The sequence below is a fragment of the Chanodichthys erythropterus genome, chromosome 12 (assembly GCF_024489055.1).
Source record: "Chanodichthys erythropterus isolate Z2021 chromosome 12, ASM2448905v1, whole genome shotgun sequence".
Taxonomy (NCBI): Eukaryota; Metazoa; Chordata; class Actinopteri; order Cypriniformes; family Xenocyprididae; genus Chanodichthys; species Chanodichthys erythropterus.
Window position 1 is genome coordinate 24,573,218 of NC_090232.1, and position 23,970 is coordinate 24,597,187.

General features: G+C 43.1%; 1 protein-coding gene across 2 annotated transcripts in view; it reads left to right on the forward strand.

The window, feature by feature from the left end:
* Positions 1-23,970, forward strand: part of LOC137031650 (radixin) — a 572,796-nt gene that overhangs the window by 276,926 nt on the left and 271,900 nt on the right. The window lies entirely within an intron of this gene.

The window sequence follows — 23,970 nt, forward strand, 5'->3', positions numbered from 1 at the left end:
GGCAGTGGTCAAAAGGCAGGCAGCTATCAATCACAGAACTGTAAAACCAGACAGGGATCAGCAACAGGAACCGGAACCGGAACAGACAGGGAAACAGAATAACAACGCTTGGAAATGTCACACAGGGAAAACAAGGCCTAGCAGTGAGGTGATGTGTGTAAGAGTCTTTTATAGTCCTGGTAATGAGCTGCAGCTGGGTGTGGTGATTAGTGATTAGTGTTAAGTGTGTGCAGGTGAGTGGCAGAGAGGATGATGGGAGATGTAGTCCGGGAACTAACAGGAACAGACGGTGATCATGACAAAGGCTATATTAATAATGATAATAATAATAGTAGAAAAATTGAGCGTATGAAATGCCATTAATGCCAAACCAGCATATGTCTGAACTTTAATAATGAGAAAATAGCGTGTGCCTAATTAACAAGTTTAGTAAAACATTAAATTTAGCCAAAAAAAAAACTTTACGTTACAGGCTCCACTATCAGTGACAGGAGCATCATAGATCAACAACAGCAGGCAGCACGGTCTCCTAAACACTCTACAGCTGAAATTAAAAAATATATATATTAAACATTTTTTGTGTGTAACGTTAGTTTTTACTAGTGTCCAAATTAAAAACAACTAACTTTAAAATGGAAATCTGAAAATATCAAATGCGTCTCATGTGAGCAAATAAACAAACGGGGCATTAATTTGACAAATAAAGTAAAAAAAAAAAAACCCTTGACAATAAAACATTATACATTCAAAGTAGCAATGAACATTACATATGTGAAAAATGACGACTAAAAATAAAGTTATAACGTTAGCTCTTACCATTTACTCCGAGAACTCCCGGTTGACTGATGACCGTTACAGTTCAAAATGACGCGCATGCGCAGTACTCCAAAAGTCTGTGAGCGCTGCTAGTGGTTTCCCATTCAAATTACGTCACAGTTAACATCGTACATCTAGCGATTTTATTAATCTATTGTATTTGATGTAGATCTAAACGCTATATTACAATGACAATAAATTACAATTAAATAAATAAATGAATTAATTAATAAGTAATAGACTAAAACACACATTTGTGAGGTGCCATGATTACACAGATCTGTATTTTTTGGGAAGATATGTGAACAAAGTGTCAATGTGGAAAATATGTGTAAATTCATGTTTTTCTGTAAGTGTTTAAAATTCTTCAAACATAATGGATAGTTTTGTTCGCAAGGCTTTCTTCCACGCACATTTGCATTGTCGACTGTAAGATTGGAAATGTATTTTCTTGTGCCCTGAAATATATTTTTATATATAAATATATTTTTCCTGCCCCTGAAATACATGTTTAAATATATTTTAAGTATATGAAGGTTGAAACAAAATATATTTTCAGTTTCAAAAATATATTTCATTGAACTTCACTGTTTGCAACATATATTTACCATATATTTAAAATATATTTTGGCCAGATAAAATTTTTTTACCGTATGGGAATGTTTGCGAATTTTAAGCAGCAACATGATATTGACAACCAACAATTGTCAACTTACAATATTTTTTACAGCCGATCAAAATAGGCAAGTATTGTTTTAATGGCATATTTACTTGTGAATGTCCACTGAATGTCCAATGTAGTGTGATTAACAAGGCTATTGAATACGGATGTCTGAATGTGCGAATATAAAACCAACTTTACCCAAGTGATGGCATGAGTGTGTAAATAAATAAGAACAACAACGGAGTGTCTTTAAAACCCTCTTTTGTGCAGCACTACTTCCTTCCGCCACGGATTCATATCTCAAGTTGTCAGTTGGACCAAGCCTCCGTTACTAACTCTAAAACGTCACTTTAGAACTAGTAACGGAGGAACGTCGAGTCGCTTCATTGAAACACATTGAATTTTATACAGTATTAGAGAGAGAGAGAGTAGGCTATTACCTGTCTGATATATTGCATTACATTCATTCTTCAAGTCGATGTCCATAATATTATATCCATTATAAAAGTCTGTTTGAATGTCCTCTGAGGAAAGCGATCTTTGTATAACACCACAGCGCTAAAAACAACTTCCTTTGCAAAAGTTATTACTATTACTTACTAATGGACATATTTATATAAAATAATATTTATTGAACAACAAATAAGCACAATTGTACAGTTCAGTCAAACAAAGCACTAGTTATTTACAAAAAACAAAAACAAAACAAAAAACATTTATGCTTGTATGTGGGTTTTACAAATATTTAACGAATGAAAAGGATTTTAAAGAGCTTGTGACAAAACCTCTTAACTCCATTGGATCCTCAAACTGTCAATCAAACTTCATTACATTAATCCGCCTCCCCTCGTGAATGAAGTGTGCACGCAGTTTGGACATCTCCTCTATGCAATGCCAAGGTAAATAAAGATCTGATGTTTGAAAAAAAAAATTGTAAAGCGTTTTCTTTACTCAAAAATCCCTGTTTATAAATGTTTATAAAGTTTAATGTTTTACGTATTTGAAGAGCAGAGAAGAGTCTTCGTCTGATATGTCCCGTCTAGTTGAAGCCAATATGCTAGCCTATATATAATGATGTAACATAACGTCGTTTATTTCAAATTTAACATAGCACAATTCGACTTGCTCTGGAACAAATAATAGATTAATAAAGACCAAAGATTGCCTGTTCTATGTACTCAAATTGAATAATGTCTCATGTTTAACCACTATAAGAGCCAGCAGCAAATCCACGAAGCACTGGCCGAAATTAAGCTGTTCTCGGCAGTTACAGAAGCACTGAACGGCCGCTGACGCCCTGGAGCTCACATCTCCGAAAACGTCAAAACAAGTTGTAAAATAGGCGCTGTTATTAAATATGAGTCACATATTTCAGGTCTAAACAACTACATTCTCGCCTAAAAACTATTAAAACTACAATTTGTGGTAAAACAAGTAGTATTCGTAAAAATTGCGGTTGATTTGGTCGGCCGCCATGACGGTCACTTCAATCGGAGTGATACAAACGGTGAAAAGATAGGAGGAGTGCTCTTATCGCTGAAATATCGCATGGCTATCAGCCAATCAGATTCAAGAACCAGACAGAACTGTTGTATAAATCTATAAAGACCCATATATGTGTTCCCAGTTCAAACCCATGCCAACTTGGCCCATAAATATATCATGCAAGACCCATATATGTTTTCCCAGTTCAAACCCATGCCCACTTGACCCATAAATATGCCATTCAAGACCCATGTATGTGTTCCCAGTTCAAACCCATGCCCACTTGACCCATAAATATGCCATTCAAGACCCATATATGTGTTCCCAGATCAGACCCATGCCCACTTGGCCCATAAATATGTTATGCAAGACCCATATATGTGTTCCCAGTTCAAACCCATGCCCACTTGGCCCATAAAAATTCTATGCAGGACCCATATGTGCATTCCCAGTTCAAACCCATGCCCACTTGACCCATAAAAATTCTATGCAGGACACATATGTGTCACAGACACGTCAGGTTCCACCTCACTGCAGTACCCACGCACTCAATCACCAGCCTTCTAATCACCGCCACCTGCACGTCATTACCCTGCAATCACCAGCACCATAAAGCCACCACACTCACACACACTCACTGTCCGGTCTCGTTCGCACTACATGATATGTATGCTTACCTTAAGGACTCCCAAACTACTTACCTACCTGCTCCAGCGATCTCCTTCATCTCCTTCGTCTCCTGGTCTCCCCGTGTGCAAACCTACCTGTGTGTGTGAGTGTCTCCATCGTCTCCCTCAACTGCATCTCTCATCCATCATCTGCAAGTTGAAAAGGACAGTATTATACCCTATTCATCTTTCATCACGCCATATCTGCCTGTTATCATTCTGTGCTCTACTGTTTGTAAATAAATACTTAACTGGATTGCTTCTACTTCAGTCTCCGTGTCTCTGTTGTAACAGAAGACCGGACCTTAACAACTTCACAGTATGAGCACCAACGACCCGTTTCAAGAGCTCGTGGACACGCTGCGCCGAGCACTCACACCACAGCTATCGTCATCTTCCTCTAGCAACGCTTCCACTCCAGCACCAGCCAGCACCGCTTCCTCACCTGCATTCACCGCCAGTCCCATGGCCAAACCGGCGCCCTACTCTGGATCGGCGGAGGAATGCAGCGGATTCCTTCTCCAATGCGAACTGGTCCTGGAGATACAGCCGCAATTCTACACCACCGACACGGCTAAAATAGCGTTCATCATCTCGCAATTGCAAGGTAAGGCCCTGCAATGGGCAGACTCTCTGTGGACTCAAAAGGGCCCTGTGGTCAGATCTTACTCGGCGTTCGTCTCTCACTTCCGAGAGGTCTTCGGGAGACCTCTGACGGATTCATCGACTGGTGAGAAACTCTATAATCTAAAACAACGTAATCTCTCTGTTAACGAATATGCCTTGCAGTTCCGAACGCTAGCCGCCACCAGCGGATGGAATGAACAAGCTCTCATCACATCATTCCGTCAGGGGTTGGAACCCAATATGCGGCTGCATCTCGCTGCATACGAGGACTCCATTGGACTGGAACGCTTCATCCAACTCGCCATTCGCGTGGGGTCCCGTATGCAGTCGTGTCTCCTAGAGCACCAGGGCCAGTCAACCATCACCAACCTCCTCCGTCGGTCTGAACCCGTCAGCTCTCCAGAACCAGCCACCGAACCCATGCAGATTGATCATTCTCGTCTCACCACTAATGAGAGACAAAGAAGGCTGACCCTGAACTTATGTTTATATTGTGGATTACCTGGGCATGTCATCTCCACACTCCCAACCCGTCCTCCTCGGCCCGTGGTGAGTGCAATTTTTCCCTCTATCCAAAAAATGAAACCACTCACTACTGTTGTAATCCTTACTGCTGCAAACACCTCTGTTCCAGTGGTGGCGCTCCTCGACTCAGGGTCAGCAGGAAATTTCATCTCTGGTGCCCTATGCCGACAACTCAACCTCAAAGTCTCCCCGTCTCCGACTAGCTATCAAATCCACTCCATCACGGGCAAACCCCTGAGCCGTAAGAACATCCGTCATTATGTGGGACCTCTTCAACTCTGTGTCGGCATCCTGCACTCGGAGAAGGTACATCTGCTGGTTCTGGAGGAATCCACCGCTGACGTGGTTCTAGGGCGCCCGTGGCTGGAACAACACAATCCCACCATCTCTTGGCGCACGGGACGAAATCCTGAAGTGGGGCGATCACTGCTTTCCCGACTGTTTCCCAGCGCTTCCTGTTCCAACGTCTCCACTCTCCAAGTCTCTCTCCATGAACGCCACCTCCATCGAAAGCCCTGTCGAGAAACGCTCCGTGGATGTTCCCCCGGACTACGCCCCCTTCAGTGACGTTTTCTGCCCGCAGCGCGCCTCCAAACTTCCTCCACACCGGCCATGGGACTGTGCCATCGATCTGCTACCGGGTGAACCAGTGCCTAGGGGACGCATCTACCCCCTATCACTACCGGAGGAGAAGGCCATGGAGGAATACATCAAAGAGGCACTCGAACAGGGATACATCCGCCCGTCTACTTCCCCTGCTGCTTCAAGCTTCTTTTTTGTGGCAAAGAAGGACGGAGGCTTGAGGCCCTGCATCGACTACCGTGCCCTCAACAAAATCACTGTCAAATTCCGCTACCCACTTCCCCTCGTCCCAGCGGCCCTGGAACATCTCCGCGGTGCCACTGTGTTCACCAAGTTGGACCTCCGCAGCGCGTACAACCTCATCCGGATACGTGAGGGGGACGAGTGGAAGACCGCCTTTGTCACGCCCACCGGACACTATGAATATCTCGTCATGCCGTATGGCCTAGTCAACGCCCCCTCCGTATTCCAGGATTTCATTCACGAGGTGCTCCGGGAGTATCTCCACAAGTTCGTTCTGGTATATATTGATGACATCCTCATCTACTCCCGGAGCTTGGCCGAACATCGCCGCCACGTTGCGGAGGTCCTTCAACGCTTACGACAGTTTCACCTCTTCCTAAAAGCTGAGAAGTGCTCTTTCCACCAACCCTCCGTACGTTTTCTAGGATACATCATTGACCACAGTGGCATCCGGATGGACGAGGGGAAGGTCACCGCTATCCAGTCCTGGCCCACTCCATCAACTATCAAAGAGCTCCAACGATTCCTAGGATTCTCCAACTTCTACCGCAGATTTATCAAGAATTACAGTACCATCGTCAGTCCCCTCACTAACTTACTCCGTAACCAGCCCAAGTCTCTGTCCTGGTCCCAACTTGCCACCAACGCCTTCGAGACCCTGAAAAGAGCCTTCACCACCGCTCCCCTCCTCGTCCACCCTAACCCGGACCTACCATTCATCGTGGAAGTGGACGCCTCCACCACCGGAGTGGGAGCGGTCCTTTCACAGCAGCAGGGGACGCCAGGTAGACTCCATCCATGCGCCTTCTTCTCCCGCAAGCTCAACCCGGCGGAGGTCAACTATAACATCGGTGACCGCGAACTCCTGGCCGTCAAGCTTGCCCTCGAGGAGTGGAGGCATTGGTTGGAGGGGGCTACTCATCCGTTTCAAGTTCTCACTGACCATAAAAATCTCGAATATCTGAAGGCTGCCAAAAGACTCAACCCTCGCCAAGCTCGCTGGGCCATGTTTTTCTCTCGATTCGATTTATCCATCTCTTACCGCCCTGGTTCTAAGAACACTAAAGCTGACGCTCTGTCTCGCATCCATTCCCCTGAGGACAAGCCCGAAGAGCCTGAAAAGATCCTGCCGGAGTCTATCTTCGTGAACCCTATCCAGTGGTCCGAAGAAACCATTCCCTCCTCCAATGCCTCCACACGCACTCCGCCAGGTTGCCCCCAAGGCTTGCAATACGTCACACGGGCACGTCGCACTCCACTTCTGCACAATACCCACTCATCACTTGGCACTGGTCACCCAGGGGTCAATGAGACCCTCTCGTTGCTCAAACAACGCTTCTGGTGGCCCAACATGGCCAACGACGTCAGAAGGTACGTGCAGGGCTGCAGGGAGTGCGCCATCTCCAAAAGTCCACGCCATCTTCCCACCGGCAAGCTACTTCCTCTGCCCGTTCCTGAGCGACCCTGGTCACACCTGGGAGTGGACTTCGTCACCGACCTCCCTGAGTCTGACGGTCACACGTGCATCCTGGTGGTGGTAGACCGCTTCTCTAAGTCCTGCCGTTTGATACCCCTGGAGGGTCTACCTACCGCTATGGCCACGGCAGAGATGCTATTCAACCATGTTTTTCGCTATTATGGAATACCTGAAGATATAGTCTCCGACCGAGGACCTCAATTCATTTCCCACGTCTGGAAGGCCTTCTTCTCCCTCCTGGGTGTGACCGTCAGCCTGTCATCTGGATACCATCCTCAGTCGAACGGGCAGACGGAAAGGAAGATCCAGGAGATTGGCCGCTTCCTACGTACCTTCTGTCACGGCCACCAGAACTCCTGGAACCAGTACCTGGGTTGGGCCGAGTACGCACAGAACTCCCTCCGTCAAGCCACAACTGGACTAACACCCTTCCAGTGCGTACTCGGCTACCAACCCCCGCTGTTCCCCTGGGATGGGGAACCCTCCAACGTCCCTGCAGTCGACTACTGGTTCCGGGAGAGTGAGAGGGTATGGGACTCAGCTCACCACCAACTGCAGAGAGCCCTGCGCAGACGCAAGAGGACAGCCGACCTTCGACGCTCCGACGCTCCAGTCTATCAACCGGGGCAGAAGGTCTGGCTGTCCACCAGGGACATCAGGATGCGTCTGCCCTGCAAGAAGCTGAGTCCCCGCTTCATTGGCCCGTTCACCATCCTTCGGCAGATCAACCCCGTCACTTACCGTCTCCAACTCCCTGCACAGTATAGTAGAATTCATCCTACTTTCCACGTTTCACTACTAAAACCTCACCACCCTTCTGTTGTTCCCTCCACAGAACCTGACGTGGCAGCCGCCGAGCCCCCCCTTCCACTCATCCTGGAGGACGGCACAGCTTACGTGGTTCATGAGATCCTGGATTCCCGGCGCCGTGGTGGTCAGCTCGAGTACCTCGTTGACTGGGAAGGTTATGGCCCCGAGGAACGCTCATGGGTACCCAAGAATGATATCCTTGATCCTATCCTATTACAGAACTTCCACGCCAATCACCCGGACAGACCTGCCCCACGACCTAGAGGACGACCACCACGGCGTCGAGGTCCGCGGCCCTCAGGAGCGGGCCGTGGGAGGGGGGGTACTGTCACAGACACGTCAGGTTCCACCTCACTGCAGTACCCACGCACTCAATCACCAGCCTTCTAATCACCGCCACCTGCACGTCATTACCCTGCAATCACCAGCACCATAAAGCCACCACACTCACACACACTCACTGTCCGGTCTCGTTCGCACTACATGATATGTATGCTTACCTTAAGGACTCCCAAACTACTTACCTACCTGCTCCAGCGATCTCCTTCATCTCCTTCGTCTCCTGGTCTCCCCGTGTGCAAACCTACCTGTGTGTGTGAGTGTCTCCATCGTCTCCCTCAACTGCATCTCTCATCCATCATCTGCAAGTTGAAAAGGACAGTATTATACCCTATTCATCTCTCATCACGCCATATCTGCCTGTTATCATTCTGTGCTCTACTGTTTGTAAATAAATACTTTTTTTGCTTCTACTTCAGTCTCTGTGTCTCTGTTGTAACAATATGTGCATTCCCAGTTCAAACCCATGCCCACTTGGCCCATAAAATGTCTATGCAGGACCCATATGTGCATTCCCAGTTCAAACCCATGTCCACTTGGCCCATAAATATGTCATACAAGACCCATATATGTGTTCCCAGTTCAAACCCATGCCCACTTGGCCCATAAAAATTCTATGCAGGACCCATATGTGCATTCCCAGTTCAAACCCATGCCCACTTGACCCATAAAAATTCTATGCAGGACACATATGTGCATTCCCAGTTCAAACCCATGCCCACTTGGCCCATAAAATGTCTATGCAGGACCCATATGTGCATTCCCAGTTCAAACCCATGTCCACTTGGCCCATAAATATGTCATACAAGACCCATATATGTGTTCCCAGTTCAAACCCATGCCCACTTGGCCCATAAATATGCCATTCAAGACCCATATATGTGTTCCTAGATCAAACCCATGCCCACTTGGCCCATAAATATGCCATTCAAGACCCATATATGTGTTCCCAGATCAAACCCATGCCCACTTGGCCCATAAATATGTCATACAAGACCCATATATGTGTTCCCAGTTCAAACCCATGCCCACTTGGCCCATAAAAATTCTATGCAGGACCCATATGTGCATTCCCAGTTCAAACCCATGCCCACTTGGCCCATAAATATGCCATTCAAGACCCATATATGTGTTCCCAGATCAAACCCATGCCCACTTGGCCCATAAATACGTCATGCAAGACCCATATATGTGTTCCCAGTTCAAACCCATGCCCACTTGGCCCATAAATATGTCATACAAGACCCATTTATGTGTTCCCAGTTCAAACCCATGCCCACTTGGCCCATAAAAATTCTATGCAGGACCCATATGTGCATTCCCAGTTCAAACCCATGCCCACTTGGCCCATAAATATGCCATTCAGGACCCATATATGTGTTCCCAGATCAAACCCATGCCCACTTGGCCCATAAATACGTCATGCAAGACCCATATATGTGTTCCCAGTTCAAACCCATGCCCACTTGGCCCATAAATATGTCATACAAGACCCATATATGTGTTCCCAGTTCAAACCCATGCCCACTTGGCCCATAAAAATTCTATGTGTAGGGAAAACACCCTAGGAAGTAAAATTAGCTCAAATTAAATATTTAGGGAATTATAAAGAGTTGTTTAGATTACGACCGAGCAACTGATTCGTCCAGCGTTCATTTGCTTGAGCCGCAATAAGCTCTTGTAACGGATATAAATATCCAACAATCATGAAAACACTGATTAGAGCATGGTAACTTGATCACAGTTTAAGACATTAAATCATAAAGCACATAATACAAGACACTTTCCTTTTAAAATCTACAAGAGATTTTATTTATTCTAACACAAACTAATCTAACACAAAGGCACGCACATACACACACACACACACACATTCATACGCGTTGCAGTAAGAAGGAAATGAGAGAGAAAGAGTTTTGAAAGAGAGAGAGAGAGAGAGAGATCGATCTGATTAACCGAATTCCTATCAATGCATTTCAAAGACCAGAACGAACCATGAATCATTCATTTAAATGCACCAGTTCAGTTTTCATCTGGAGGTACTTGCTTGCGTTGACTAAGGTGAATTTCCCTCGTCGTGCAGAGAGGGGTTTCCCAAGTCGATGATTGGTCCAGATCAGGTCCGTGTGGAACAATGAAGGAAGTTTTTTTGTCGCTGGAGTTGAAGCGGCAAAAGTCATTGGTTGAACTTTGCGGCGAAACTTAGGACACAAGACTTTCAGCGGTAAAGGAAAATTAAGTAAAGAAAAGAAAAGTGAGTGAAGGTTGGATGAACAATAGACGTGTGAATTGTGCTCTTTCATATGGAGAATGTCGGACAGCCAGCCGGATGATATGTTTTTTAACTTAAAGAGCAGGCAAAGTTCCTTTCAGGATAAATCTTTCGATGTGTCCATCTTGTCAAGTTATGAATATTGTGATGTATTTAAAGGGTTTTCATAAAAATTTTCAATTGAAGTGTTCAATACATTTGTTTCAACTGGTTTTGTAGAGGTCCTCTGAGGAGTCCTGGCCAATCAGACATTGTCCTGTTTCAAGAGGGCCTTCCTCTGCCCCCAATGAAACACAAGTGTTACATCCTGTTTCTGCTTCAGCAGAGAGTGCCATTTTAACATAATTTCTATTAAATGGGATACAATACACTTTAAACAGATTTCATTTAAGTCAGGACATAGGAAAGGGGGAAAGAATAAAATTAAGTCCAAATAAGGCATACTTTCAGTCATTCAGTCAAGAGTTAACACATTTACATGAATTGTGAGTGTTCTAAAACCCAACTGTTTACAGGTAGTACTTGTGGACACATAATGCAAAATGTATGTAGTTAAAAGGATGTTTGATAAGTCCGTTAAAATTGTTGGAACAATTTTGAAGCAGATTTATTTGTTCAAAAGTCTCTTTGGCTTTCCTGTGAAGTAAGGAAACAAAAGGGTCTGGATTGTCTCTCTGTCTTCTTGGGTGACCCTTTGGTATGTCGCTTCTGCTATCAGGAAGCATGTGTCGTAAAAGTAATCAGCCTGGCTTTATCTGCAGACGGGCCAGAGCCGGAACCTCAATTCTGAATTAGAATTATGTTTTGAAAGAATCATCTGAATGATTCATTTGTCTGGTTCGTCCACAGTTCCTACATATGCAGGACCCATATGTGCATTCCCAGTTCAAACCCATGCCCACTTGGCCCATAAATATGCCATTCAAGACCCATATATGTGTTCCCAGATCAAACCCATGCCCACTTGGCCCATAAATATGACATTCAAGACCCATATATGTGTTCCCAGTTCAAACCCATGCCCACTTGGCCCATAAAAATTCTATGCAGGACCCATATGTGCATTCCCAGTTCAAACCCATGCCCACTTGGCCCATAAATATGCCATTCAAGACCCATATATGTGTTCCCAGATCAAACCCATGCCCACTTGGCCCATAAAAATTCTATGCAGGACCCATATGTGCATTCCCAGTTCAAACCCATGCCCACTTGGCCCATAAATATGCCATTCAAGACCCATATATGTGTTCCCAGATCAAACCCATGCCCACTTGGCCCATAAATATGTCATTCAAGACCCATATATGTGTTCCCAGTTCAAACCCATGCCCACTTGGCCCATAAAAATTCTATGCAGGACCCATATGTGCATTCCCAGTTCAAACCCATGCCCACTTGGCCCATGCCTGTTCCTTATGGGGCCCATGTAATCAGCTCATATGGGCTTCCTATGTGGGACTCGTACTACAAAACCTACATGGGACCCGCTGATTTCACCCAGCCAAAGCCCATGCCCACACAGTACCCATGGAACCCGTAGTTAACCCATCTGGGCCCCACATGTCATTGCTGGCTGGGCAATAACAATAGGTGCCTCCGCACCTTCGGTGCTTGGCCCCTAATAATCCTTAGAAGAACAAGAGGGCCCTTCGCCATTTCATTGACTTGGGCCCTAAATAATAATAATAATCCTTAGAAGAACAAGAGGGCCCTTCACCATTTCATTGGCTTGGGCCCTAATTATAATAGAGACAAAAGAAAAGAATAAGAGCCATAAGCTGGCTGGAGAGGTGTGAATGTGTTCAGGGGAGACTGAAACTGAATGGGGCAGTTAGCACGACAAACACAATATTGACAATACCCTTGAATAGATGACAATAAACATCAGTTAACATTTTAGAGTCCTTTCTAAATAAAGTCTCATGACATGGTCTTGAAAAACATGTAATAAAATCAGTTATCTATAGTTGGCATGAATGCGTTCCTCAATAAACACTGCTCAAACATTCTAAACCTCTACAAAACCAGTTGAAACAAATGTATTGAACACTTCAATTGAAAATTTTTATGAAAACCCTTTAAATACATCACAATATTCATAACTTGACAAGATGGACACATCGAGAGATTTATCCTGAAAGGAACTTTGCCTGCTCTTTAAGTTAAAAAACATATCCGGCTGGCTGTCCGACATTCTCCATATGAAAGAGCACAATTCACACGTCTATTGTTCTGCACCCCATGACTGGCAGCTATGGCTGCCAAACAAAAAACGTAAAATTAACACTCTGAGGTCTGAGCTATCGCCGGCAATACCACCGCTTTTTTTTTTTCTTACCAGTGTGAAAGAGACTCAAAATACTCTGTCAATGTTGCACATACAATTAAGAGTTATACACCATTTTAATCTGTTGAATATCTTATTTCATTTGTGTACACTCAGAGTAAAAACAAAATGCTGTGCTTTTTGTAAAATAAAGAAAACTAACATGATGTGTGATCTCTCGTCTCCCTCTGAACAAAGTCCAATCTGATAGTTCTCAGAAAATGAACTGTAACTTAGTGAATACTAATGACAAAAAAAATTAAACTTATGTCTAAAGAAACATTGAAAAGTCAAATTGAAAACAAACATTTTGTGTTTATGTAATCTGTATGAAAAGAGAGCCATGTCAGAAGTCAGTGATTCAGCTCATTATCCGCTAATGCGCCCACGCCCACAGAATGAGCGCTATTCAGACGCAAATTCAGAGGCAATACATCATCTCAATCGTGTATTTATTGTCTTGAAAAGTGTTTATCTGGATGTTAAAGCCATGGTTAGCGAACTCTAGAAGACATGGGCCATTTTTCAATATGCGTACTTGTCTGTACTTGTGTTCTTGTGGACTTGTCAAGTCAAGTCAAATTTATTTATATAGTGCTTTTACAATTGGTAATTGTTTCAAAGCAGCTTTACATATTAGAAGCACAGAAAAAAGGGAAGTGGTTAAAAATAAGCTGTACAAACAAGCGTGGTAATATGTAACATATACAAGATGGTGCTACATTAAGCCAATGTCGGCTGACTTCCAGGGGTGGAAAAAACCCCCTAGGAGAAAAACCCAGCGTGCTAGCACTGGGGAAAAAAGTCCTAGGAGGGAAAAAACCCCTTGGAAGATATATATAATATATGTAAATGGATATGGAGATCAAAATCTGAATTATACATTTTTATTATAGAGATTAAAAATAGATTATATATAAATATATGTAAGCGGATACGGGGATTACAAATCTGAATTATAGATGCAGCCAGAACTGGATCTTTAGGCCCATTGTCTCCTGGGCTACGTTGTAGTCAGGTCCAGACGCAGGTTCTCCATCTGATCTGGATACGGCCTGGATCCAGCACCCAGCAAACCTCAGGATAAGCAGAGAGACAGATATTAGCGTAGATGCCATTCTTATTCTGATGTACAGGTATATCTAGTGTTATAGGAAATGTTCTCGGTTCCGGCCGACCTAATTATTGCAGCGTAACAATCCTTTAACGGATTTGAAAAATGTTAATGTATTGATAATGTGTTATGTGTATGCAAGAGCAAAGAGATGTGTTTTTAGTCTAGATTTAAACTGACAGAGTGTGTCTGCTTCCCGAACAATGCTAGGAAGATTGTTCCAGAGTTTAGGTGCTAAATAGGAAAAGGATCTGCCGCCTTCAGTTGATTTTGATATTCTGTGTATTATCAACTGGCCTAAATTCTGAGATCGCAATAAACGTGAAGGACTATAATGCATTATGAGCTCACTTAGGTATTGGGGAGCTAAACCATTTAGAGCTTTATAAGTAAGTAGCAAGATTTTAAAATCTATACGATGTTTAATAGGGAGCCAATGTAATGTTGACAGAACTGGGCTAATATGGTCATACTTTCTGGTTCTAGTAAGAACTCTAGCTGCCGCATTTTGGACCAACTGTAGTTTGTTTAAAAGCCGAGCAGAACAACCACCCAGTAGAGCGTTACAATAATCTAGTCTTGAGTTCATGAATGCATGAACCAACTGTTCCGCATTTGTCATTGAGAGCATATGTCGTAATTTAGATATATTTTTTAGATGGAAGAAGGCGGTTTTACAGATACTAGAAACATGACTTTCAAATGAAAGATTGGTATCAAAGAGCACACCCAGGTTCCTAACTGAGGACAAAGGTTTAATGGAGCACCCGTCAAGTGTTAGAGAGTATTCAAGGTTTTTTCATGAGGAAGTTTTTGGTCCAAAGATTAGGATATCAGTTTTTTTCTGAATTTAATAATAAGAAATTTCTTGTCATCCAGTTTTTAATGTCAGCTATGCATTCTGTTAGTTTTGTGAATTTGTAGGTTTCGTCAGGGCGCGAGGAAATATAGAGCTGAGTATCGTCAGCGTAGCAGTGAAAACTAACACCATGCTTCCTAATTATCTCTCCTAAGGGCAGCATGTACAGAGTGAAAAGCAACGGTCCTAATACTGAGCCTTGTGGTACCCCATATTTAACCTGTGATCGATACGACATCTCTTCATTAACTACCACAGACTGATAACGGTCAGATAAGTACGATTTGAACCATGCCAAAGCAATTCCACTAATGCCAATATAGTTTTCAAGTGTGTGAAACAATTTGTGAAACATCATCAGTCGCTGTCCAAGTACTGTTCCAATTCAAAGTTCACATCTAGCCAAGTTCAGTTCAAATTCCCGGAGGTGTTCTTGATCCGCCCCTTTTATCAAGGATGCATCGAGAGGTGACTTGTGCAGACTTGAGACAGCCAGGTATCCCAGAATGCATCTCGCACTAACCAACAAGCGCCATGATATCATGAAGTGTCATGATATCTAGTTTTAAGAGTTTTTCAGGCAAGAATGTGCTGGTTTAAAGCTCAAATTTGTGATTTATTGATAAAGATTGCGCCTTTCTGACAATTTGATCTGATGTTGTCGGAATTGTGAGATCCAGGCGATCACCGGACGCTCATGTGGCCAGCCGAGAGCAGCCTTACCTCGGCTAGTCCTTCTGATGTTTGCAGCTGGCTCCGTTTTGGCTAAGGGCAACGTAACGTTTCATAACTTTATATATGGCTATTTAACTTTTGTATCCTACTAAAGCGCTGATTTTGTACGCTTGACTGAATTGTTTGCTTTATTTCTTATTGTATATTCTTACCTTTTATAATGGCTATTATTGATCATTAAAACTGACATAAAACAAATAGAGACATGGTTTTGTTTTATGTTATAGCCTATTTCATTTTATTACAGTGAAGTTAATCAGAGTATGCACAAATAGTATTAGCTACATTTAATATTTTTGAAATATATACGAAAAGAGGCAGGGCTGTTTAATATTTCGTTTTGTTATAAATATATGCACACTGCAGATAATCAATCACTCTTTGCTTGAGACTATTAATATGTTTTTGTTTGTTTTTTTAAATAAAACTAAAAGAGGCAGAGTGGTTTTTTATAACAAATTTCGTTTTAGTGTTGGCTAAAATATACATAAAGAGATAATCGGAGAAGCCAGAGCGAGCTGAGTGACATTATCAAGAACACTGCTGTTCCATTTGCAGAATCACCGGACTTGTGTTCTCCCGTCCACGGGAGTTCGTTCTTCTGAGTCGAACTTGCCAAGTCCTAACTACCAAGGACGCGAGTCCGAAGTTTGCGAACTTGGTTTTGAGAAACGGCCATGCAGTTAGTTCCTGGTTCTTCTTCTTCTTTATATGGATTTGTGGCCTAAAGGTGTACAGAGTGCCCTCCGGCTGCAAGTATGAATTAAAAACACAGTATCCAGCACTCATAGTGATGACAATAAATATTACTTCTCAGTATAGAAAATTGACATAAATATATAAGAATCCATCAATATTTCTCCAAATGTGCATGCTTTTAAGCTAAAAGCCTATATGAAATGCCATAGAGGTAACAATTGTTCAGACACTTTGCATCACAGAAATACATTATATTTTAAAGAATATAATAGAATCCCATTATTTTAAATTGAGCTGAGACATGATTACAGAGGGTTTTTTCAAAGACTATAGAATAACACAAGATGTGTCACTCGTATTGTTTTGAATGGGAGAAAGTGTAACACGCAATATGGTGGAATAAGTCCCGCCTTCTAAATAAGAGGCAATCGCTGACTGGTAAAGTCATTGTGTCACTGCAGCAGCCGTTAGAAGCACCGGTTTCTATAGAAACAGTCAGACGAGCGCCTCTGAAACATGGCAGAAGAGACGCGCATTTAGGTCTGCGCATGCTCATTAGCTTGATCCAGCCTAAAAAATACTTTTTTTTTTTTATCATGATTCGAGCGCTTGGATAAAACATTTATAAGACAGCTGTTGTCAGATTTCATTGGTGATTTCAAATATGAAATGTAATCGTACGGTTGGCAAACAGTTTTGGAAAATTTAATGTTTCCCCATTCAAAGAGATAGGGCATGATGCCCAGGATGCCCGAGAGGTGTTTCAAAGATGGCCGCCGAGTGAAATGACTTGTCTTAAAGGGACTTTGGTTTATTTCACACCCTACCTGACTGTAAGGCCTCATTAATTTGCAAGTCATTTCAGGTCATTATTATTTGATTCTTTTGTCTTCTCAGGTGTAAATGGCCCATTATTCATGATGATTCATGCCTCCATGCCTCCACGCATACTGTGTTTCTTGACAAAAAGTGACTTACAAAAACTAAATCAATATATTGTTTTATATGAAGGAGTAGGCAGCATAATTTTTACATAATTCTGAAGCAAAAACTCTAGTCTACAACCTCCAATACCCAGAAGTCTTGTGAACACAGATTTAATATACTTTTTTTGGCCTTATTTCAGTGACTTAAGTTTTTTGTTTTTTCAATAACCACGCATAAACGTTATTCCTTCAAAAACACAAACATGTACATACATGTTCCTCACATATTATGGTAGCCTAGTTTGTGTTGAATACAGTGTAATGACACTTGTGTCATTAATGTGTTTATGAACAAATGAAAAAAGCACAAATGTCAGGGCATGTCAAAACTTCTCCAGGCCCCAAATCAGCCTCAGACTCCAGAGGGTTAAAGTAAAATATCTTAATTCAAATAAATTGAAAAAACAATAATTTTACAGAAATTACAGAAGTGGTTTACAAAAACCACTGTTATTTTACAAGTTTTTCCTTGTTTATATTAAGATATTTTACTTTAATTTAACGGTTTTTGTTTGGCAGCTGTAGCTGCCAGTCATTTACCGTTTTTTTATGATTTTTTTTTACAGTGTAAAACTGCTATTTTACAGATTTTTTCTATATTATTATGATCAAACACCTTCAATAAAGTGACAGTACTAAAAGTTCTGCAGAGAAACACAGATTTTGGCTCGTAGGCGGCGGCTGGAGCTGAGGGCTCGTAGGCGGCGGCTGGAGCTGAGGGCTCGTAGGCGGCGGCAAATAAGCGAGCTCAACGAACTCCTCCACATACCTCTCCAGCGAACGACCTACCTGCAGGAGCCCGATAAGGCGATCGCTGGCTGTCAGGGTGAGAGGCGTTGGAGGAGCTGGATCCAGGGAGCCGGGGAAAGTCCACGAGTCCATGTTTTTTCCTTTTCCTTTTTTTTTTTTTTTTTCTTGTGAAAATCCAGTCGGTTTATGGTCGGTTCTTCTGTTACGGTAGCTGGTAGAAGGATGAGGCAGATACGGATTTCCACAATAATACAAGATATGCTTTAATAATCCAAAGGCAGGGAACACCAACATACACAAACACAACAGAGAACCGACAAGGAGTGAATGGAGTGAGTGCAATATAAAGGGTGTGTTAATGAGAGAGTCCAGGTGCAGGTGATCCGTGATGATAGGGAGATGACGAGGGAAGTGAGTGCAGGTGTGGAGAACAGGAGGATCTTGGGAAATGGAGTCCAGGGGAACAAGGGATCTGTAACATAAAAGATCTGCAGAGAATCACCATTATTTTACAAATTAACAGTTTTATTTTGGAAGACAAAATACAACTTATATACAAATACTCTAACGGAAAATGTAATAATTCGGTTGTGAAGAAATACAGTACAAATTTTAAATGTTAAATACATTTAACATTTAAAATACTGTACCAGTTAAAAGTAGAACAGTTTAATCAAAATTTAATAAAACGTTTAATTAAATATTTTCAACTTCAAACTGAAGAAACACAAAACTGATACATCTACAAGATTGTCACTGTTTCACACCACTATTGATTCAAAAACTGATTATTCAGATATAAATTTATGTAAACAAATTCTTCACAAACAGTTCTTCAGAGCCCCCAAGAGGAATTGAAAAAATAAAAATTGCATTTCTATCTTATAAGTTATTATCATGATGAGATCATACTTTTACTTTTGAAACAGAATTGTGCTGTTTACTGTTAGCTTTGTATTTTAGCTAGTGTTTTCCAAATGAATTTTATATTGTTTTCCTCAATATTTGACTGACCCCTGTGGCCTCTATTTAGCTCTGATAATACAGGTGCATCTCAATAAATTAGAATGTCATGGAAAAGTTAATTTACTTCAGTGTAATTCAACTCAAATAAATTATGTATTAAATAAATTCAATGCACACAGAGTGATGTACTTTAAGTCTTTGGTTCTTTTAATTGTGATGATTTTGGCTCACATTTAACAAAAACCCACCAATTTACTATCTCAATAATGGTATCTGCGGGGCATTAAAAAGCATTAAAAGTCATTAAATTGATTTAGCGAAAATTAAGGCCTTAAATGCCATTAAAAAGCATAAAATTTTATTTCTACAGGCATTAAATTTTTTAAATAGTTTTGAAGAAAAATAATACTATCAGTATATTTTGAATAAAGCCTAAATAATTAATAACTTTGATTTGCTGTTGCAAAATATGTACATTGGTGTGATACTGTCACAGATCCCTTGTTCCCCGGACTCCATTTCCCATGATCCTTCAATTCAATTTCTTCACCTGCACTCACTTCCCTCGTCATCTCCCCATCATCACGGATCACCTGCACCTGGACTCTAGTATCTGCACTCCCTTTATAATGCACTCACTCCCTGCACTCCTTGTCCATTCTCTGTTGTGTTTAATGTATGTTTGGTGTTCCTGCCCTTGTTTATATTAAAGTCTCATATGATTGTGGAAATCCGTGATCTGCCTCGTCTCTGCACCAGCATCCTTAACAGAAGAACGGACCATAAACGTTGGATTTCCACAAAAAAGATGGAGACTTTCCCTGGCTCCCTGTCTACTGCTCCTCCAACGCCTCTCACTCATCTTTCGGCTGGCGATCGCCTCATCGGGCTTCTTCAGGTTGGTTGTTCGCTGGAGAGGTATGTGGAGGAGTTTGTTGAGCTGGCTTATCTGACTGACTGGCCCGATGCTAATTTAATCGCCCTGTTTTTGGACGGTCTGGATGACAACACTCTCCGTTTCCATGAACCAGATTATCGTTTCTCCTTAAGCGAAACTATCAATCTTATTTTGTTTTTGAATAATTCCAAATTCTATGTGGATAAGGTTCAGGATGAGTGTTGGTCTCCATTCCTCCGCTTACCCCTCCAGTGAACTTCCTTCCTGCCCCACACTGAACCCACACTCCTCCACTGGGTCCCGAAAGCGGAGGAGGAGGAAGCAAGCCGCTCCAGTCTCCATGGAGCCTGCTCCAGCCCTCTCCGAATCTCCAGTCTCCGCCGCCGAGCCAGCATCTCCAGTCTCCGCCGCCGAGCCAGCATCTCCAGTCTCCGCCGCCGAGCCAGCATCTCCAGTCTCCGCCGCCGAGCCAGCATCTCCAGTCTCCGCCGCCGAGCCAGCATCTCCAGTCTCCGCCGCCGAGCCAGCATCTCCAGTCTCCGCCGCCGAGCCAGCATCTCCAGTCTCCGCCGCCGAGCCAGCATCTCCAGTCTCCGCCGCCGAGCCAGCATCTCCAGTCTCCGCCGCCGAGCCAGCATCTCCAGTCTCCGCCGCCGAGCCAGCATCTCCAGTCTCCGCCGCCGAGCCAGCATCTCCAGTCTCCGCCGCCGAGCCAGCATCTCCAGTCTCCGCCGCCGAGCCAGCATCTCCAGTCTCCGCCGCCGAGCCAGCATCTCCAGTCTCCGCCGCCGAGCCAGCATCTCCAGTCTCCGCCGCCGAGCCAGCATCTCCAGTCTCCGCCGCCGAGCCAGCATCTCCAGTCTCCGCCGCCGAGCCAGCATCTCCAGTCTCCGCCGCCGAGCCAGCATCTCCAGTCTCCGCCGCCGAGCCAGCATCTCCAGTCTCCGCCGCCGAGCCAGCATCTCCAGTCTCCGCCGCCGAGCCAGCATCTCCAGTCTCCGCCGCCGAGCCAGCATCTCCAGTCTCCGCCGCCGAGCCAGCATCTCCAGTCTCCGCCGCCGAGCCAGCATCTCCAGTCTCCGCCGCCGAGCCAGCATCTCCAGTCTCCGCCGCCGAGCCAGCATCTCCAGTCTCCGCCGCCGAGCCAGCATCTCCAGTCTCCGCCGCCGAGCCAGCATCTCCAGTCTGTTTGGTGTTCCTGCCCTTGTTTATATTAAAGTCTCATATGATTGTGGAAATCCGTGATCTGCCTCGTCTCTGCACCAGCATCCTTAACAGATACGCATATGGAACCAGTTTGGTAATTGCCTCCTGCTGGGGCAAAATCGCCGTAACGTTTAGACAGCAGCACACTGGGACCTGGAGACAGAAGGCTGCATCAGTATTGCCAACTAAGCGACTTTTCAGACCCCTTTTGTGACTTTTTTTTCTAAGCAAGCGCGTTGTGACGACTTGTTAACCTGATCTAGCTTCGGAGACCCCATGGTACTACCGCACGAGCACGAGATCGTGCTTTCCCGCCGCACCTCTCAGAGAACAAATAAAATAGAAATCTAACCTGAGTGATCATTTTACATGTACATATAGCCAAAATCACAGCAAAAGTCTTTATCTTATGTGTATGGTGATTTTTTTTTTTTTTTTTTTTTTTTTTCAGACAATGTCTCGATTATAAATCAGGATTTTAGTGCTGGTTTAACATGTCAGGGCTCGAACTTTACTTTCCCCACTGGACAAGGACCTGATTAAAATGTCAATACCAAAAAAAATAAATAAAAAAATAAAAATACCCCCAGCAACTTGGGAATCACCAAAACGTGAGTAAACCCATATTTGAAATTTACTTAAATAGTTTATGTGTGCACAAACTTAAGTAAAAATTAAGTAAACTTTATCTTTATTTTATATTCTTATAAAATAATTTGGAAGAATTATTGGAAGAATTTGCAAACAATGTGCTCCAGAGAGCACGTTTTCCAAGATCATGCTGATCTGCTTGACAAGAGCTCTCTTTGCTATTATTGCGGTGTGGAAAAAACACAATCACGTGACTTTTAAAGGGAAGTTTTGTCACCATAATGTTCATTGGAGGCGTTTCCGAATGCTAATGACCGTGAACGTGAACGAGCATGGCACTTACGCACATGTGGGATTTATCAACAATGATTGCTTACTCATGTGCGTAAGAACTGCATGCGCACGTTTGATAAATGCAGATTTTCTTGTACTAAGGCACATTCTAAATTTCATTTGTTGGACAAAATATAGAACCTTTTCTACGCACTGTTGATAAATGAGGGCCCAGGTTGCTTTGACAGCGGCCTTCAGGTCATCTGCGTTGTTGGGTCTGGTGTCTCTCATCTTCCTCTTGACAATACCCCATAGATTCTTTATGAGGTTCAGGTCAGGCGAGTTTGCTGGCCAATCAAGCACAGTAAAGGCTGATTTATACTTTTGCGTCTGACCTACACCGGAGCCTCTGTGCCATAGGCTATGCGTTTTCATTTATACTTCTGCATCGTTGTCATAGACTGTAAAAAAATATGGACGTAACGTCACCCATAGATTTCTGAACAGCAGTTTTGAGGCATAAATGAGGCCGCGGCCATCTTAGCTGTGCGTCACCGCACGTCACTCCCGGATAACTGAAAATGGGCAAAGAGGCGGGGAGGTGGTTTGAGTTGATGTGACTGGTTGCTGAAACCACGCCCCCCTAGCTCGACGTGACCATGTTAGCAAGCAAAGGAGCTATCTATCTAGATACTATCTAAATTATTAATGAAGATAAGTTTTATCAGAAAGTTCTAAAGGTTTACTGTCAATCTACGGTGTTTCTTTAAGATATAGATGCTCCAACACCAGTAGTGTTGGGTGTGCAAATAACAACATGGAAAATCAAATGGGACTTCATACCTTTCTAATAGAGATCGCGAGATGAATCCAATCTGTGGCACTTGGGTAAAATATAAATGTCCATTGCAAAACAGAAAAAAAAACATTTCACATTTCTTCTGAATTATCTGCTCTCTGTCATCGTTCTTCAAGAAAGGATGCAATCTGAGCAGCGATCGTATCTAACAAACAAATGAGCCTGTGTCCAAAGTATATTTTTTTTCAAAATAGTGCACCAGTTTTAGTTATAATATCCAAGCAGTGCTGTCAGAGTTGTATATCCTCCTGGTATTGTCATTGTAGTAAATCTCGCAATCAAAACTTTCAGCCAATGCCACGATCCAACAACGTGTGTTCTGTTTCTCTTCCCCATGCATGACAGACACACATCAGTCTCGAATATTATGCAGCAAGCCATATTTTATAATTGTATAAAATAATCGAGAAAAAAAGCACAAAATACGGCTGAGATGCCAAATTCAGCGGCATGACGGCTCACAGACAGCAGCGCAATCTACCTGTCACTCAAGTGACCACGCCCTTAATTATGCAGAACTTTTAAGGCTTAATATAATTTAAACGGATAAGTTATAAAAAAAATTCACCCCCCTCAGAGTTGTCATGAAGGGCAAAAATAGCAGTATAGACCAAAACCACAATTTGAACCAACTTGTAAACATGTTTTTTTCTGCTATAAACTTGGCCAATTTAACATGGGACTCTATGAGATTCTGCTCTCTTTTGGAGCCTGTCCCTAGCGGCCAGTCGATGAATCGCAGTTTAAGTTACTTCCGTATTGGCTTCACGAGAGAAAGGCATAGACAGTAAAAGAAATGGACACAGCGACCCCATTGGAACTCAATTGAGACAAGTGAAGCCCATTTTTAGCGATTTTTAGCACTTCTGTTTCTGACGCGCAGACTCAAACTAAGCTTGATGACGTCAGCAACCTGTCTGACAGATGTAAATCTTCTAGTAGCTGTGCATGCAAACTGCCATCGTTAATCTTGCAGAGACGGCGGAGCTTGAGCGGGGAGTTCTTTGGCGTCAGTGAGCAGGAGTAAGTATTCTGATTAATTAGTTTGTATATTATTTTAAAATGTAACGCCAGTATGCCATATTAAGTTAATGCATACTATTGCCTGCGAGCTTCTCCTCCTGTCTGTACGGTAATTTCTCTACTGTGCGACAGAGAGTCGAGTGGTTATGACGCAATCGTTAGCCTATTTTTACA